This window comes from Hibiscus syriacus, unplaced genomic scaffold (genome assembly GCF_006381635.1).
Source record: "Hibiscus syriacus cultivar Baekdansim isolate YM2019G1 unplaced genomic scaffold, ASM638163v2 tig00017808_pilon, whole genome shotgun sequence".
Classification (NCBI taxonomy): domain Eukaryota; kingdom Viridiplantae; phylum Streptophyta; class Magnoliopsida; order Malvales; family Malvaceae; genus Hibiscus; species Hibiscus syriacus.
This window is the reverse complement of record NW_024062417.1, coordinates 947,914-968,532: the sequence shown is the minus strand read 5'-3', so window position 1 is coordinate 968,532 and position 20,619 is coordinate 947,914.

The following is a 20,619-nucleotide window of genomic DNA, read 5'->3' as shown; positions in this document are numbered from 1 at the left end:
ACTCAATGTGGGACTATAGCAATTAGATCCTATCTTTTAGGCCAATATATTAATATTGACCCCGATATTATAGCTTTCCATTTTGGGCTAGATGATGATGGGTTATATAATGAGAATGTAGCTGTGGAATATCCCTATGTTCCAAACTCTAGTGTTAGTACTCTACGATCTCATCATGAACGTTTTCTTCATTTGATGATCTCTTGGTGGTTTAGACCATCCAGAGGTAGGTACTCCACTCTTCGTACTAGGGATTTATGGTGGATGTACTGTATCAAGAATAAGAATAAAATAAATCTACCCCACATTATATTTAGTCAACTAGTGAATATCATAAACATTGTTCCTTCAAAACATGTCGAAACATTAGTTTATGGATGTCTTCTTAGTAACCTTTTTATCAAACTCGGTCTAAACGTCTCTCTCAACAATCCCATCCCTCTCCAAAATCAAATCAATCTCACTCGTTGAAGAAAGCAGATTGGAAACAAGACGAGGAAATCGCTCTTTGGGTCTTTCGACCCGGTAAGCAAACTCCGAGAGCGAGTTCTTCACGAGCTGCTCCTAGCTCCTCTTGTGCTCCTCCTCTTCGTCCGGCTCTGGCTGCTGACAATCACCCCAAACTTCAACAGCTTATGCAAGATATCAACGTTCACGTACCAGATAATGAGCCTGCACTAGAACCAGCTCTACAAGAGGATCAAGTGCCTCTATATTTTCGTTTGTTTTTGGAGACATTTTATCTACAATATGCTTCCATCGAACCCCACTTGAATGCTACTCACAAAGCAATAAATCATCACTTAGATACTTTGGAAGCTCTACAGATGGAGTTTTAAAGGGAGATGCTTGTACGTATGGATGCTCTTACTCTTGAGATGTAACCACGATTTCCTCATCCTCCTTCCGATCCATCTATGGACGAGTAGACCTTGTTTTGTTTTGGAACAACTTAGAACTTTAATTTACAACATTTTGAATGCTTTGGGATTGTTTTCCTTAGTTTGACGTTTGTTTGGATTTATAATTTATATGTTTGGTTATTTAAGCTTATTATATATATTTTGTTTGGTTTTAACGTTCAATTTGAGCTTAATGTTTATTAATTTTTGCATCATTAGACACATATGACCAATTATCCATTACATGTTTCTGAATATTGTTTATGAAAACTAATGGCTAATCTCTCTTTTGATTGTGATCTTAGCAGCTTAATCTTATTTACTTATAATCAATTGGCTATGTTTTTCAAAACCTTGTTTAAAACATTTTAGAGTCTTTTTGATTTAACAAAAAGGGGGAGAAGTGTTAGAGTAAGGGGGAGTAATTTTTCAAACTTGATTTCAAAATTTATTTTCAAAATCTTAAAATTACACAAATGTTTTGTTATATAAAAAAGGGGAGATTGTTGAAAACATTTTGATGTTTAGATATAACAAATTAAATTAAATGAATTTTAATATTTTACAAAAGATTTTTTATAAGTATATTTGACTTAATTAATCGAATATCAATTTATTACTCCAAGTCTTTCAAGATCAATTTCAAACCTTACTAAAAGTGTAAAATTGTGTTTTATACTTAATATATTTTTGAAATAATTTTCACAAAGTATTTTGAACCAAAATCAAGGCTAAAATAAATTTTTCAAAGTGATGCACCGATGCACCAATCCATGCATCGATGCACCATGGAATAAATTGAACATCGAATGTATTTCATGCATCGATGCACATACCATGCATCGATGCACTCAGGGTTTTATGAAAACATCAAATGCATTTAATGCATCAATGCAACAGCCATGCATCGATGCACTCAGGCTATTTTGAAACATCGATTGCATTTTATACATCGATGCACTCTTAGTGCACCGATGCACTAAGGGTCCAACGGTCAAAATATTTGAATTTTACACTTGATGCACCGATGCACCTTGGGTATGCATCGATGCACTGACGCTCCCAAATGATTTAATTAATTGTTTTCACACTTAAATGGCTCTATTGACTTCACTAATCATCCCCAACGTTCAGAATTATTTGAAGGAGTATTTAAACAAGCTTAGAAGCCATTGATTAACAACAAGAAACTACAAGCAACTAGAATCAAGAGAGAATCAAGGAGAAAGTATCAAACTCATTGTTTGAGCAATTCAAGCCTATTTTTCATTCAATATTCATTTTGATTTCAAGAAAACTACTTGTACTCAATTGTATTCATTTTTTAGTGTTCTTTTCTTTGTTCTAGAATTGTTCAAACATATTTTCCTTGTGAGGTTTTTCATTAAGTTTGTGAATTTGTAATTTTCTCTTTGAGAAAGAGTGTTCTCAAGAATTAGGGTATATTCTTGAGGGAGTTGTAAGGTTATCTCTTTGGCCTCGAAAGAAATAACAAATTAGTGAATTCGTTGGAAAATCCTTAGTGTGGATAGCTAAGATAGTGGACAAAAAATTTGTTTGAGAAAGTCGAACCACTCTAAATCGCTGTGCAATTACTTTCAATTTTCTGCAAAAGCTTCCACCAAATTTTTAATTGCCAATTCACTCCATCTTGGCCGATTCCGTCAATCGATTAACTCAACACCTTCAGAAACTACGATTACTCTACAATATTTTAACTTTTGATATTCATATGATTCTTAGAACTTGGCCCTCACATATAAGCATTTGAATAGTTTTTTTAACTGAAACCATATCTTAGTTCATTAGTCTTAACAGAAACAACATAAGGAACTAGTAACAATTAATCACAGATAAGCTGAAATGTCATATTCTAGTGTTATGATATGATTAGAGGAATCATTTACCGTTGATTAAAGTTTACTCCTTGACAGATTATGTGATGAGCAAGACTAATTGCATAACATCATACGCAATTTTAGCTTATCTTCTAGTATTTGATTAACCCGTTCAATAACTCACTAGTTTGAGGATAATAAATAATAATGAAGTTTCAATCACAGACACAAAGCCTTAGGAAGAGTCTTTTGAATCGTGACATAAATCTCGTTCAATCATTATAGACAAGGAAAACTCGCTAAAATGAACAATCTTAAAAGTAAACAACCCAATTAGTTACCAAAAATGTTACCGGTTAGAACCAAACTAAAATAAACAAACTTGCCGAGATGATTGATAAAATACCCAATGAATCTTACTTTGATAGAGTCAAAGGCAATATATTGAGAAAGTCTACAGTTACTCATTCACAAATCCATTTTGAAATTTGTATAGGTTAAAATAAACGAGACATAAATATAATTCTAGTTTTCATAATTTCAGAGTAATTCCTGAAATTAAGTCTCTCCCCTAGAGATAGTCTGAATCAGAGTACTACAGATGTTATATCCTTTCGGTTGTTAAAATATAGATAATACACAGGAAATTCTTATATCCAGTCTCATTCAGAATACTTCATAACCTACACTTATGTTTTAGGACATTGAATATCACATACATAGTTAATAATTCCCAAGGAAGATGAATGATAATGTTGAAAACTTTCCCAAAGTCAAATTGAATTAGAATGATACAAATATCATATTTATTAGCCAACTGAGGAAGCTACTAGTAGATATCGAAATTAATTTACAGAGGATTTGAAGAAATTCAAAATGTTTCATATCAAAATAATATTTCATTTTGGAATGTCAAACTTTACAAAAATAATTTGGCATAATAAAACTTGAACATAATATTGCTCAAAAATCATTCTTGTACATAGGAAACCATAATGTGACTGAATAAGAACCGAAAAGGTTAGAGTTATTAAAAGGATCCATTTATATTCTTATATTGTCGCACATAATTGAAATTTTATCAAAACTCACAATCGATATGAGCTTGGAAGAATATTTAGTCATATGGCATATATAACATTCCTACAAATTACCTCTAAGGAAAGATTTTATAACAGGTCCAGAGATTTCTGTAAGAGTTTCCCATATAAAACTGAAAATAATGATGAAAACCAAATAATAATACATCTTATTTTCAGGATGAAATCAAGAATAAATTCAGAATTGTTAATAAAGTTTAACCGAGGAGGACTGAAGAGTGTTAAAACAAAATCAAGAATATGTGTCGTTATTTAACTTAATTGCAAGAGTTCAGACCTTACACCCAGAATAGCCAATTAATGCGTCTAAACGACATCAGAAATCGAAACCATGCTCACGGCTATATATATATATATATATAAAGTATTAAACTATCATTAGAGATAATTAGTAACTCTCTAGAATGGCATCAGAGACTCGATAATTTTAGAAAATACTCGAAAATCTTGTGGCATAGTTTTTCAAAAAAAAAAATCATACTTTTCTAAAAATCTTTTTACAAATTTATTTTAAGCAAAATTTCAAAATTATAGTAGGCTACACAGTTATAGAGTTTAAACCTGGGCTATGATACAACTAAATATAACCCCTTAGACCCAGCCTTGGAGTTACAACTGAATCAGGGTGACCATGTTGATCACATATACGATACACGAACGAAATTTTTTAATAAATCATTCTAAAAATGTTTACATAGTATAAAATCAGAAATAAACACATGTCACACTTTAAAAAGGCTGCAAAGTAAATATTAAATCACATACATTGTATAATCGAGACCATACTTCCGATAGCCAAACCGGTCCTATATCTGGATAATCTAAAAAAGAAAGATAGAAACAGAGTGAATTATAAGGGTCAATGTTTGCTCTAAAATTTAACGATGTAATACTGCAACGAAAAAAATTTCAAGTATAAAATAATAAACAAAATAATAATCGACCAATATTAAAATTTAGATATTTTACTAGTCGAATGCCCAACAGAAATTCAATATCTTATCTTTCATTCTGAATCAAAAGAATATGCACATTACTTTATAAGGAGACATCAAAAACTAAATACCAACATCAGAATGGGAATTTAGCCCTCATATGAGGATCCCAAATAGAGTCATGATGGAGATATAATCTCATGCAAATGTCAGAACGTGGAATTTATCCCTTGTAGATATCAGAACGAGGAGTTTATCCCATACATATATTAGAACAGGGGAACAAGGTCCCATGCAGAATCAGGACGGGGAATAAATCCCATGTATAATCAGGATGATTACGCCCTTCATAGAGGATCCCATGTAGATATCATAAATGGATCAACATGCAAATTAATTATGATGTCACATTATTCAAAAGTCATATATATCGCGTGTATATATATAATCAGATCAAAAACATGTCAACATATAGCAGCATATAACATAACACATTAAATATATCGGCCAGGTCAAGGGGACACACTTATAAGAGAAAAATGCGTATCGGCTAGGCCTTATGTTTCCCTCGTTAGTAGTACTAGGTCCTATGGAATGGGAACGCGTATCTTGAGACAAATGGCAGAAACAAACCTAGCTGAGCGAGAATGGTCAGGGTCAACAGGTGAATGATGTTGAGAAGCATTATTACCAGAGTCAGTTTTTGAAAAAGATCGACATAGATGGGGTTTTTAGTGAAACCCGAACATTCATGACATCACCAATTGCAAACAAAGATGGTGAATGGAAATCCAAGGACATTGAATGAACGGGCTTGATGAGACGAAAACAATGGTGCCGAAGGTATTGAACACCTCTTCTCGGTTAGCAACGAATCGTAGAAAAACCAAAAATGTTTTATTGAGAGAGAGAACTGACTAAGGATCCCATTTTTTTCAAAATACCAAATGGTAACCGTGAATGCAGGATTTGGGTATTCTAACCCCAAATTGTATGGGTTAATTACAACCCAAAATGCCCTTATTTTAAAGAGTACCCAAATAGACTAGTGAACTTACCATCACTTCAATTTAACCCAATTTTTGTGGTGTACATCGCACATCACTAGGTGAATCAGATCTATCTCCAGTATCAGTATGAACATTTTCTCTTGACTTATTAATGGCATGTGTAACATCCATAACCCGTATATGCCTGGAATTACGACTTAAAGATGTTACATTACCATTTTCAAACATTCGTGAAACATAAATGCTTAAATTTGTGTTTTACTGTCAAACATCCCTTTAAAGATTTAAAATCTATTTAATTAAGCATGTATATTCATAAATAATAAGTTATCATCCAAAACAATATGATTTTATGCATCAATTAGGTAGTTCAATGATGTTTCATAACTATATAAAACTACTTAAATACTGATTAATTTAAAAACCTTTTAAACCCTAACATTTATACTATTCATGCATAAATATGATTATAACTAAAATTAGCCAAAATTAAAATAGTTCTAAATTACTATTACAAACCTTTTTGAAAATAAATCTAATAAATTAACCCAACATATATAATGTACATACAACTAATAAGTTAAAGATAGAATGTCTTACTGATACTATCGATAGGTTTGATTTCCAAAAGATGCTCGGAAACTCCTCACTTCACGTCTCTTTTCTTTATTAAATATTATAAACATAAATTTGTAATTTAAACAAAACATTAAAACTTTCAAACCGAGCAATTCAAGTTGTTTTTCTCTAGAAAACCTGAAAATTAACATCTCATGATTTTATCAAAAATCATTTAAATCAACATCAGATATAACAAACAATTCATATTCTTTTCATTCGTATATATTTCATAACTTTCATTTCATTTCCGCATTATTTTCTTTCATATACTTATCATAACTTTCACATTTACTTTCATAGCCCAATGTATATGTAAGAGAATATAAGGTACATGAGTATAACATAAGGGGTGCACTAGGCACATGTAACACCCGACCTGTATCTGACCCTGATACGACTATGAGGTGTCACATTGACTTTCAAACACTTTAACTCTTTTAAAATGCGATTAAAACTTGACAATGAAAACAAAACTTTACAAAACATAGTTAAAATATATATTAGAGCATCCAAGATTTACAAATTTTTAGTACATGCAAACAATTTGTAAATAATCAAATTACATATTATTCAATTCACTCTAATCTGATATCCTGCGGAGATAAGTTGTCATGCCCTTGCTTACATTACTAACATCTCTGAACCTACGTCTGAAAACAATCACACACTATGTCTTTGAGTTAGTGAGGCATAATGATTAAAATAAGGAAATAAAACATTTATGTAAATTTTTCAAAATACACATTAAGAACAAAAAAACCATACTCTTCATAGCTTATAACATATATTATTAAACATTGATTAATTTATATATATTTGATACTTGCTTATACATTTCCTTGAAAACATTTCATTAACATTGTATAGTGTTACTCTTTATTAAAATTATATCAACTTGTTTTATTAGCCCAACGTATATCACTAAGAACTCAATGTATGTGAGTACATTGAGGTTGTGCACTAAATGCAGTCACCACTGCTCATATAATTTGTATCGTAGTGCCACATAGAATATGCACCGAAGTGCCACATAGATTTGTCCCAAAGGACCGCGTAGAATTTTTCCCGAAGGACCACATAGAAATTGGTCCCGAAGGATCGCGTATAACCCTCAACTCTTAGCATGCCAACTATACCCCTAATTCTCATAGAATATACTTTGGGCTTATTCCATATTATTATTTCACAATTATTATTCAAGTATCATTTATTCACATAGACTATGGTCACTTAACACATATACACATATACATTCTCACGTAGCATTATCCAAGTTTATCATTTATTCACATAACACTTATTCTCATAGTATTTCATTTCACATAGCATTTATTCGCATTTTCATTTAATCACATATATCATATACATATAGTTCATAAATACGAATATATTAAAATATTAAAAAAATATAATAACATAAATCAAATCATTTTCATTATCAAGCTTTCAAAATTGGCTCCTCATAAGCCAAATAATTCAAAATTTATTACAAAAGCATGATAAAAGTGTTTCATAATAAAAATCAAAACCTTTTATTTCAAATCATTTGATGTTGATTAATTGTGATTCTTCCTCCTATTATATATAAGTATAGAAAAATGCACTCACCATTGCCTCGCTTAAGCCTTAAGCAACTCTTTTTTCACTTTAACTTCCCAACTTTATACATCACTTCATTCAACATTTGCTTTCGATCTAATCTACACATTGGACGACCAATATGAATATCAGAGCTCAATTAACATCTAACAAATTAACTTTTACTTAAACAAAGTGAAACACCTAATTTAACATTTTTGACTGAATAATATCGATACTTTACCCACACTACCGATACTTCTCTTCTATGGTACCGATGCCTACTTAAGTATTGATACCATTTTTGCATTATGAAAATTATTTTCAATTAGAGTATCAATACCTTACTTTTGGTATCGATAACTCCATATCGGTATCGATACTATTTTAATCAGTATCAATATTGTTCATCGGATTTATACTCTTTTCCTTTAATTTAACCTTATAGTATCGATACTCTTATCCAGAAATCACCTATTTCACTTCAAAAATTACCCAACATCACCTAAATCTCCTACTTTTAACTCCATTCATGCCTTTAAACTTATTTACACTTATTACTACTAACTTATATCCATTAAAACCCTTTTAACATCTTAATTTCTCTATAGAATTATTGAAACTAAAAATCATATCAATTCTTCAAACATGTTCTTAATCCTTTCTAACACTTCTAACCCTTAATTAAACCCTTGACATGTCAAATATATCTTTAAAAATCCAAATACAATCAATTTCAATCAATTCTCTTGAAAACTCATTTTACTAAATCACCATTAATTCATAAATCTATTAGCTTTAATTCATTTTTAAGCTTTCTTAAGTTTCTATACCTCTCAAAGAATCAAAACTAATTCAAAATTTCAAGATACAATCAACTTTAAAGTATCTCACCTTATCTATGGAGTTTCACGGTGAAGAAGAAGAACATAAGACCAAGATTCATTTCCTTTCTCTCTATTCCCCACATGTTAAATACCTTGAAAATTAATTTTAAATTCTTTTCCTCTTAAAAGACCATAACGCCCTTTCGTTCTTCACTATTTAATAATAAGTCCCAAACAATAATTTTCAAATCAATCTTTGAACTTTTCAATCTATCAAAATTAAACCACTAACTTTTAAATCTTTATACTTTAGTCATTGACCCGATGTTTATGGTATTACAGTTCTCCCAATAAGAAAATTCATCATCGAATTTTCACTGCACAAAGAGATGAGGAACTTATCTCTAAATGTCTTTTTCACGCTCATAAGTCACCTCCTCTACTTTAAGATTTCTCCAAAGAACTTTAACTAATATAATCATCTTCTTCCTTATCTTTTTTTTACTTCAATTGCTAAAATTTGTACTTATTTTTCCTTATAGGTCAAGTCAGATTGAACTACTATCTTTTTCGGTACCATGATGAGAGAAGGATTTGATCTATAATTTTTTAATTTTGAATCATGAAAACATTAAGGTTCTTAAATAATCCTCACTTTCTCTTCTATTTTTTTATTAGATCTGACCCCACTTTGACTCGATCTTTCAATCTAAACCAATTTAATGGCCTCCAACACTTTCTTTTACGAAGAACTTCATATGAAGCTATCTTGATACCTTTCGTAAACTTGCGATGATAACTCTTTTTCATGACATATAAACATTATCAGAGTTTAAGTATTTAATTTCTCATTTTCCTACTTATTCTATATTTTACAAGCTCTAAAATTCATCTTTCTTTTAAAGATAATCACGTATTGAACACATCTCAAAGTATAAATTGACTTTTAGCTTTGTCGTATTAGTTACCACGTTAACCTTTCATTGTAGTGATAATCAAGTCCTCATTATTCAAAGAATTTAATCAATTTCCTTTCTTTTCACTCATTCGATTCAATACATACTCTTGACTATTGAGATCCATATAGATATAATTCATTCATCACGTAGATAAGGGTGTTATCACAACAAAACATCTACAAGTATGAGCAACTTGAGATCGATATTCAAATGAATTCTTACTTAATTCTCTAATTGCTTTGCAGCAAAACTAAAACTTTTCCTCTTGTACAAACACATATCCTAAACCATTATAAGATGCATTATTATAACTCACATATTCTTTTCCAGATTCTAATTATACTAACCTTGAAGCTTATGTCAATATTCTCTAGGAACCTTCAATAACCAACGAATCTCAAAAACTTTGAAATTTGAAAACATTCCTTGGAATCTATCATTCAACTATATCTTGTGCTTCCTTTATATAAATATTTATCCCCTTAGCTGAGTCTATATGGTCAAGTAATACAACTTTAGACAATCCTCAATAACACTTGGTCAACTTAGCATACCATGTTTTTCCTAATCCTTTAAACTCAATCATAAATGCCTTAACATAACTTCTAAAATCAAAAATAATCTAATCAAACCAACGATCTGTCTGTGCATGGAATGTAGTGCTAAAGTTAAGTTGAATTCCAAAGGCCTTGTTCAAAGACTTCCAAAACAATGAAATAAACCCCATATTACTATTAGATACAATTGAGACATATACTTCATGCAGTCCAATAATCTCTTTATATACAACTTAGCGTACTTATCCATAAACTAGTTACCTTGAACTGGAATAAAGTGTGCAGACTAGTCAATCTATCCATAATCGCCCAAAATGAGTTGTTTTTACTGGATGCTAAAAGCAAATATGATACAAAGTTCATAGTAACTCATTCCCATTTCCACCAAGAATGGAAAACTATTTATTCTCATTCCACATATTTTATTACCTTATTTTCAATTTACAAATATGCCAAACTTATATGCTATATTGCTTTATAACCGTTGTCATACTTAATCCTTTTAACCATTCACTTTATTTCCTTGTGTCTTTATTTTCTTCCAGAGTGAAAATACTTTCTTATTTATTTACTACATTAATATATCATATACTCCTCCATTTTCCTTGATATCCTTAACATGTACTTATATATATACATCATTTATTCTAACCAAATAAACTTGAACTTTACCTATGCATTCCTGGTGCTCTCTTATTCTTCCAACAACCAATCGAGATAACATATCAATTTATATAATTCTCTTAAACTCCTTAAAAAGTCTTATCATTTCTCTTTGTTTTACTTTCGACTTCTTGATTTGGCCAACACTTCCAACTTTCCTATCTTTATTATCAATACAATTAATCCAACACTTTTCCACTATCCTCAAATAAGCACAATATTGTCTAATTCTTATTGCACCATCCTAACTTTGGTAGTCTACACTACTTTGTAAAGAATCCTATTATTTATTATTCCTTATACTTAAATTTACTCTGCTTGATTCATCAAGGGATAAATCCAAATACATACCTAACCATTTAAAATACTCATTCCACTTCAACTTGTACACTTTTTAACGGTTTTTATCACTTAGACCTGACTTGTTGTTCTAGTTCTTGACTTCTTATTAACTAAAAATTCCCAAATCCTTAATCATATATCAAAATCAATTTCTCTTACTTCAAACAAAACCTACTTGTTTTATTTTCTGTACTACTTTTGAATCATTTTCAAATATACTTTGTTACACTGCACTTATTTCCCTGACTTACTTTTCTAAACTATCAATTTCCAACTGATCTTATTATTATATACCTTACATTTCCTTGTTTCATACTAATCCAAAATAACTTTCTTAATGGGGAGGGGTCTTAGAGAGTTTCTTTATGAATCTTTTGAATAATCAAAGAATTACAAAAAATTTTGAATTCAAAATAACTTTTCAAACTTCCAATCAGTCATAACTCGAACATATATTATACTTTCTACCATTTCACCATTATCTTCTTTCTGAAAATTTAAACCATTCATCAAAATTCTACTTCATTGCATTCCTTGATCTTAATCAATCTATTAGGGCTTAACAACGAAAATATCTAATTTGCAACCAAAATTATTATAAATCCTTGATAGCTTCTTATATACTATTTATCCTTGCCTTTGAGGCCTTAAAAAATTTAACCATAACCCTATATAGATATCATTGTTTTTCCAATTGATTGAATTATAGTCTCATTTCAATTTACTCTTTACCCGATGGTAGAACATTCTTTTTTCAACATAAAGAAAATTTCGTGCAACACTAACCCTTTTAACTGATAAAAAAATTACCAATCCTCGGAAGAGGATACTGGTTCTTTGGTACTTTACTTAATGAAAAATAATCTATCTGTAATTTCATAAATCATATTTCTTTCTACATCTCATTCTAGAGATAATTCAGGTAACCCTTACAGATAAGCAATTGAATACTCTCAACAGTGGAATTAGCTTTCAAACTTACTATGAAAGATGAGTATCCACCTCATCCACTAAGAATGCTTAACAATCTTATAATAATAACTTCAAAATAGTTACATCCAAAATCCAGTAAGGAACATGTTTACTCTCTTTATCACATTAATCCATATACATGTGCTTGACCTCTTAGCAGAGAGACTACTACATCCAAATTCTCTATTTCAAAACAACCAAGACCATCCAACAAAATTTTCTCATCACTTAGCGAAAGATCCGCAAAAACATGACCTTTCTCAGCTTATCTCTTAAAGTTATGGACACCTAAACTTTTTAAACTCATTAATAACCATCCTTCTCATAACCGGGGAAGTGGGCAATTGGAAATGCTTCATAATCGCGTCCAACTTCCATAAAATATTCAATGACGCATATTTTATTCACTTTGCCTAATTAATACTTCTCCCATTAACTCTATATCCAGTTTCACTTTGGGAGATCTCTTAGTCTTACATCTTTTAATATCTAATCACTCAACTATACTAGCAAGGACAACATACTCATTACACTATCAGATCATAGATTCTTGTTATTTAATTGGCATGTACAAACTAAACATTTTTAACAGTAGACCGGTCGATCTATTTTGAAAACTTGACTTAACCTGTAACACCTAAAACCTGTATAATTATACCTATACAGATTATAGATGTCACCTGAATTTCTAAAAAATATTTTCCATTCAAAACTGATTTAAAATTTATTTTCTTAAAATGGTAAATGATAATATAAAAATATCATATCACATTAAACTATCACACACTATTTAAAACAGATATTAATATGGATTTACGCTATCCATATTGAAATAGAGTAAAACAGTTTAGTTTAGTAATTACAAACCAGTTTCAATATAGTTCAACAGAGCAACTAGGACATTGATAATTACATGCCACTAACTAAGTCAAAATCACATCATAGGATGTCTTACTGATATTGTAGTATAGTCCTTGATGTCTTGAGTGCTCTATACTCTTTACTCTACTATTAGCTTTTTACCTACGCGTGAAAATCATCACACGCTAAGTATATCCTCAGTGAGGCAATTTAAAACAATAAACAATGCAATACAACTCATGCACGAAATTCAATGTCAAAATCAAAATGCCATATGATCATGTTACCTACATGTTTAATAACTTACCATAATCAATATGATATTACCGAATATAAAAGTTTCTTACCAGTATACTTACCATTTATCCCATATGCTCGTAAGCTTATTTGTGTGCTTACCATTTATTAACCAATAAACCATAGACTATAAACCATAAACCATAGCCCAATATAAAACCCTGATGACCCTGGGTACACAAGTTAAATAAATGCACCGTAATGCAATAGTGAGTATGAAACATAAGGTTGTGCCCACCATCTGTATTAGGTATCCTTAAGTATTGCCCGAATATGGAGCCTGCTACTAGACTCTATGGCATGACAACTATACCCTGTCCCTCAATAACTTACTTGGGCATATAGTCTAATTCATTCATCCATGGTATCATATAACCATATATTTAACTTTTGGAAAATTCATACCCAAAATAAAATCCATGGTAAAATATCACATTATTCATGATCAATGCATTATCATTTCACAGTGTGACATATCAATGTCATGTCGAAAGTTATAAAAATGACATAATATCATGCTGATATAAACAAGCTAGACTTGATGCAAGTCTTCCTAATGATGTATAAAACATCCATGTATAATGCCATGCATGTATTGCACTCACCTCGACACTTTATATATCCAAAATATGTGACTTACTACAATCCTCAATAAACCCCTTTTATACTTGACTTGTTTCGATCAAAAATCAATCATGATCTGTACAAGTCACAATTTCATAACAATACATATGTTAGTATTGTACTAACATAAACACATTCCCCAATCAAAATCCATAATATACTTGAAACTCATTTTCTATCATAATACTTAACACTTAATAATTCCTTTTAATATTGGCACCAACTTTTCCAATTTACACAAAATGGTCCTTCACCATTTTATCACTTAGATTTTTAATACAAAAATTCTAGCTTTGAAATTATTACCATTCAAATGCTTTTACAAAGGCATAATTTCATTTAAGCACCCCAACTATACGAATATTGCACTAAAATACAAATCTTTTCAAACTTCCAAAATGGTCATATTTCACATATAAACACTCATTTAAATTCCAAAACAGTAATTTCCAGCATAATACATCAACAATTAAACAATTATACAACCATTCACAATTTTTCCAAATTTATCGAATTGGTCCCCCAATTTTTCAAAAATTACATAATGGTCCCCAAATTTTTATAAGGCTTATAGAATACTTCCTACATCATTTCCAGACCTTATATAATTTTTCTCACTCAAATACATAATAGCCGAATTCTTTATCCTTTAAAACTATGTTTTCATGATTTCGCTCATTTTTTATTAGATTCAAGCATGAAATCAACTTTCAATTAACCTTATAACATCTCTACAATTAAATCTCTAATCAACTCTCATCAGCACACAAAGTTTCTCCAACTTATAATTTGGCCGAATTTTAAAGAGTAATTTCTAGGAATATTGAACATGTTTTAACCATAATCAAGCTTGAAAATGAATCTACAACCTCGAAAACATCAAGATTCATCATCAATTTCATGAGCCCTATCATGAACATAAAAACTTAGATTTGGGATCTTTGAATTTCAGCAAGATTAGCAAGCAATATTGGTACCAAATAATAGTGTTTTTCTCGTAGAACAATTTTTTATTTCCTGACATAACCCAAAATCCAAACAAAAATTGCTCAAAAATGGAAAACAAATATTTTTCCTTAGCTCCAAGCTAACTCACGGCAAAGGGAGGATCTAATGAACAACATAGCATGATATTTTTTTATTAATATCATGCTTATCTACCTTTACTTTAACTTTAATGAATTTTAAATTCATTAAATTGGGAAAATACCAATTTACCCTTAATGAAACTTCGTAATCACCATTAAACAGGACACCTAACAATATCATCTTCCAAAAACATAAAAATAAACCTTAGCATTTCCCATTAGTCAAAGATGAACAAATAATATCTTAGTTTACTGATTAGCCCTTGCCTTTTTCCAAAAATCACAATCTTGCCACTTTAATTCAACTATCCAAATTAAACAAGAAATTAAACCCTTAAATCTTAATATTTATATTATTTTCCAACATTTAAAAATATTAAAACAATACATATCTTCTTTTATTTTCGAAGCCAATTGTAACTTTTTAATATTACCATTTTGGTCCTTAAACTTTTCCAAAGTTTATACTTTGGTCACCAAACTTTAAAAATTTATAATTTGGCCACTCACTAAATCCATTTATGGAATAACATTCTTTTTGGGAAAATTATCACTTAGTTCCTTAAACTTTTTCCAATTTTCTACTTTGACCATCAAACTATCAAAATTTGCATTTTGGTCATTTCTAAATTTTTGGGGTATTGCAACTCTCCCCCTCTTAAATAAAATTCGTCCTCGAATTTTAAGACATACCTGATATAAAAAGGTGTGTATACTATTTCTTCATATCATCCTCTCTTTCCCGAGTAACGTCCTCGACATTATGATTTTGCTAAATCGCTTTGACTAGAGGAATCGTCATGCTACATAGTTCTTTGATTTCTCGAGCCAAGATCAGTACTGGTTCTTCTTCATAAGTCAAATATGGTCGGATCTCAATTTTCTTTGATGAAATAATATGTGAAAGATCCAATCGATACTTTCTAAGCATCGACACATGAAAAACATTGTGATCTTTGACTAACTCCATAAGTAATGCTAACTGATAAACCACTGATCTGACACGCTTTAAGATCTCATAAGGTCCAATGAATCTTAGACTTAGTTTTCCTTTGCGCCCAAAAGAAAAAATCTTTTTCCAATGCGATACTTTAAGAAAAACTTTATCGCCTTCATGAAATTCAATCTCTTTCAATAAATTTTGAGATTATCTTAAATTTATCCTTACTTTATCTTCAACCTCTTTCAATAAATTTAGGCCAATAAGATTCTGATCTTTTAACTTGAACCAATTTAATGGTGTTCGACATTTTATCCCATATAAACCTTCATACGAAGCCATCTTGATACTCAATTGATAACTTTTATTGTAGATAAATTCTTATAGAGATAAAAAAATTCTTTTCCCATGATTTCTTGAACTCAATCACACATGCTATGATCATATCTTTTAATATATGAATAGCACTTTCTGACTTACCATCCTTCTGTGGATGAAAGGTCATACTGAAATTCAATCGAGTACACAAAACTTTATGCAAAGAATTCCAAAATCTTAAAGTGAACCTTGGATCCCTGTCGGATATAATGGATATTGGCACTCCATGTAGTCGAACTATCTCCTTGATATACAACTCTGCATAATTATCCAAAGCGTAGTTCATTTGCACCGAAATGAAATGGGCCGATTTAGTTAATCGGTCACTGTCACACAATTGGAATCCTTTTTATTTGATGTCAAAAGTAATCCAGTAACAAAATCCATAGTGACTCTTTACCACTTCTACTGTGGAATATAAATCAGTTTCAACAATTCTGAAAGCACTTTATGCTCAGCTTTCACTTGTTGACATGTCAGACATGTAGAAACAAACTCAGAAATGGCTCTTTTCATACCCAACCAACAAAATCGACTCTTTACATCCTGATACATCTTGCTCCTTCATGGATGTATAGTCAGTGGACTATAATGTGCCTCAGAAAGAATATATTTCTTTAACTCATCATCCTGTGGAATGTAAATTCTTCCTCGGTAATACAAACAATCATCAAACTTGACTTCAAAATCTTTAGTCTCACCTTTTTCCACTAGTTACATATTTTCCAAGCATATTCCATCTTTCCTTTGTATTTCTATTATTCGATCTAGAAGAATTGGTTTTATTTTTAATTCAGCCAAAAGTGCTCCATTTTTTCAACAATAGTCGCACATCCATAGCTCGCAAAGCTACAAATTTTTTTCGACTATGTACATTTCTACAACATTTACTTTCCCTGGATGATAATCAATAATCAGATCATAAACCTTTAAAAGTTCTATCCATCTTCTTTGTCTCAAGGTTAGCTCTTTTTAAGTAAATAGATACTTCAAACTCTTATGATCTATGTAGATGTGGCATTGCTCGCCATATAAATAATGACGCCAAATCTTTAGAGCAAAAATTACCGCCGCTAACTCAATATCATGAGTGAGATAATTGCTTTCATGCGTCTTTAATTTTCGAGAAGCATAGGCTACCACCTTACCTTATTGCATAAGTACACAACCCAAACCATTATGAGATGCATCACTATACACCACATATTCTTTGCCAGATTTCGGTTGTACCAGCACTGGTGATTCCATTAAAATATTCTTTAGATCTTCAAAACTGTCTTTGTCTCCGTGTATACCAGAATACCATTAATAAATATAACAACAAACTAATCCAAGTAAAATTGAAATACTCATTTCATCAAATCCTCGATCTAGCAGCTCTTGCTATTGAAACTTTATACTCTTAACTCAATTTCATCCATTTGATATTAAACCATATAAACAGAGTCAAAGCCCTGAAAATCATAATATCTTAAATATCACCTCTCGATTTTGAGGTAATACAATTAATTAGTCTATCGTATGATCTTACTATAGATACTTGAGTATCTATCACCTTAGCTAGAAAAGCCATGCATCCTTTTTATTTCATCATTTTAATCATACTCATTGCTGATGTCAAATTAGTGATGAGTTTGCTTTTTCATCAACCACTAAAATTTCTAATTTCTTCGCATCTTTCTAAATTAATCGTTTCTTGCGACCATCAACACCACCTTTGTACAAAGTTAACTAATCCTTAATAAATATGATCTAAAACTTGTTAAATGATAATCCCATCAAATTCATCAGGAATATAAACTCCTGAATCTTTATCGAACATTTACTATTTGTCTGACTAACACATGCATCATGACCCATAGGTCTTCCGCCATAATAACACTTTTTATCCAGACAAATTGAATGTCTCTACTTTAGAATTCCTTAATTCATTCTTAAAATAATCTATATAACTTTTCCATATCCATAGAATTTATTCTCGAGCAGTTGAAACATTTTCCTTCTCAAATGAAAGTCTAAATGTCCATATCATTCAATCAGAAAACTTGACAATTTGTTGCAATAACTTAATAGCAGTTAATGCTAAAATCACATTATCAATCAAATTTTCTCTCTTTTTTTCTCTCAGTACAAACTTGAAACTTTTCAAGTTCTTAAGAATCAATCTCAATCTAACCAATAATTCATTGCAGCATGGAATTGGTAGACAATCCATTTTCACAAATTTACCTTCGCAAGGTAACTTTAACAAGTTTTATGGACTTGATATCTATTCTCAATCAAACTCATAATCATTTGATCCACTAGTAATTCAACTTTCTGTAAACTTTTAGCGGAAATCATATATACCGCTTACTCAATCAACAATGCTTTAAATAATTTAATGTTTAACTTAAATATTTCTCAATTATTTAAGCTTACCTGGAGGAACCTCATAATCATCACTAGATTCAAAAATCTCCTCTGAATCCTCAACTGATTTGACTTCTCTTGTAAGCCATTCAAACTTTTTAATTGATTCTTCCAATTCAGAAACTTCGTTGAAAGCTAGAGCATTTGTTCCACAGAATGGACGAAAATCCCTAACAGTACTCACCCTTCTAAGGCGTGTTACAGAAGTCATGTCGGATTCTTTTGGGTCGATTTTGATCTCAACTTTCTTTTCAACATTCTCAACTGTCTTACCTTTTTCTTTAACTTCCGACATCTAAACATAATCAAAATCATCTTACATTAGTAAAGAGTAACATTACTCCCAATAAGCATCATCACAATATATATACAACTATCAGTAAACTTTTAACATCCCAGTGGCATGTATACATTCTTGACTTAAAATAAACTCTTTTCATGTCTAGAAACGGCTAAACCAAAAGCTCTGATACCAATAAATGTAACACCTAAAACTCGTATAATTATACCTATACAGATTATAGATGTCACCCGAATTTCTCAAAATATTTTCCATTCAAAATTGATTTAAAAATTATTTTCTTAAAATGGTAAATGATAATATAAAAATATCCTATCACATACTATTTAAAACATATATTAATATGGATTTATGCTATCCATATTGAAATAGAGTAAAATAGTTTAGTTTAGTTATTGCAAACCAGATTTAAAATAGTTCAACAGAGCAACTAGGACATTGATAAGTACATGCCACTAACTAAGTCAAAATCATATCATAGGATGTCTTACTAATATTTTAGTATATTCCTTGATGTCTGGAGTGCTCTCTACTCATTACTCTACTCTTGGCTTTTTACCTACGCGTGAAAATCATCACACACTAAGTATATATTTAGTGAGGCAATTTAAAATAATAAACAGTGCAATACAACTCATACATGAAATTCAATGTCAAAATCAAAATGCCATAAGATCATATTACATGCATGTTTAATAACTTTCCATAATCAACATGATATAACCGAATATAAAGTTTCTTACCAATATACTTACCATTTATCCCATAAGCTCGTAAGCTTATTTGCATGCTTACCATTTATTAACCAATAAACCATAGAATATAAACCATAAACCATAGCCCAATATAAAACCATGAGGACCTTGGGTACACCAGTCAAATATATGCACCGTAATGCAATCCCGAGTATGACACATAAGGTCGTTCCCACCATCTGTACTAGGTATCCTTAAGTACAGTCCCGAATATGCAGCCTGCTACTGGACTCTATGGCATGTCAACTATACCCTGTCCCTCAATGACTTACTCGGGCATATAGTCTAATTCATTCATCCATGGTATCATATAACTATATATATAGCATTAGGGCAATTCATGCCCAAAATAACATCCATGGTAAAATATCACATTATTCATGATCAATGATTTCTCAGTGTGACATATCAATTCCATATCGAAGTTATAAAAAATGACATAATATCATGCTTATATAAACAAGGTAAACATGTCGCAAGTCTTCCTGATGATGTATAAAATATCCATGTATAATGTCATGCATGTATTGAACTCAACTCGACACTTTATATATCCAAAATATGTGCCCTTACTACTATCCTCAATAAACCCCTTTTATACTTGACTTGTTTCGATCACAAATCAATCATGATCTGTACTAATCACAAATTCATAACAA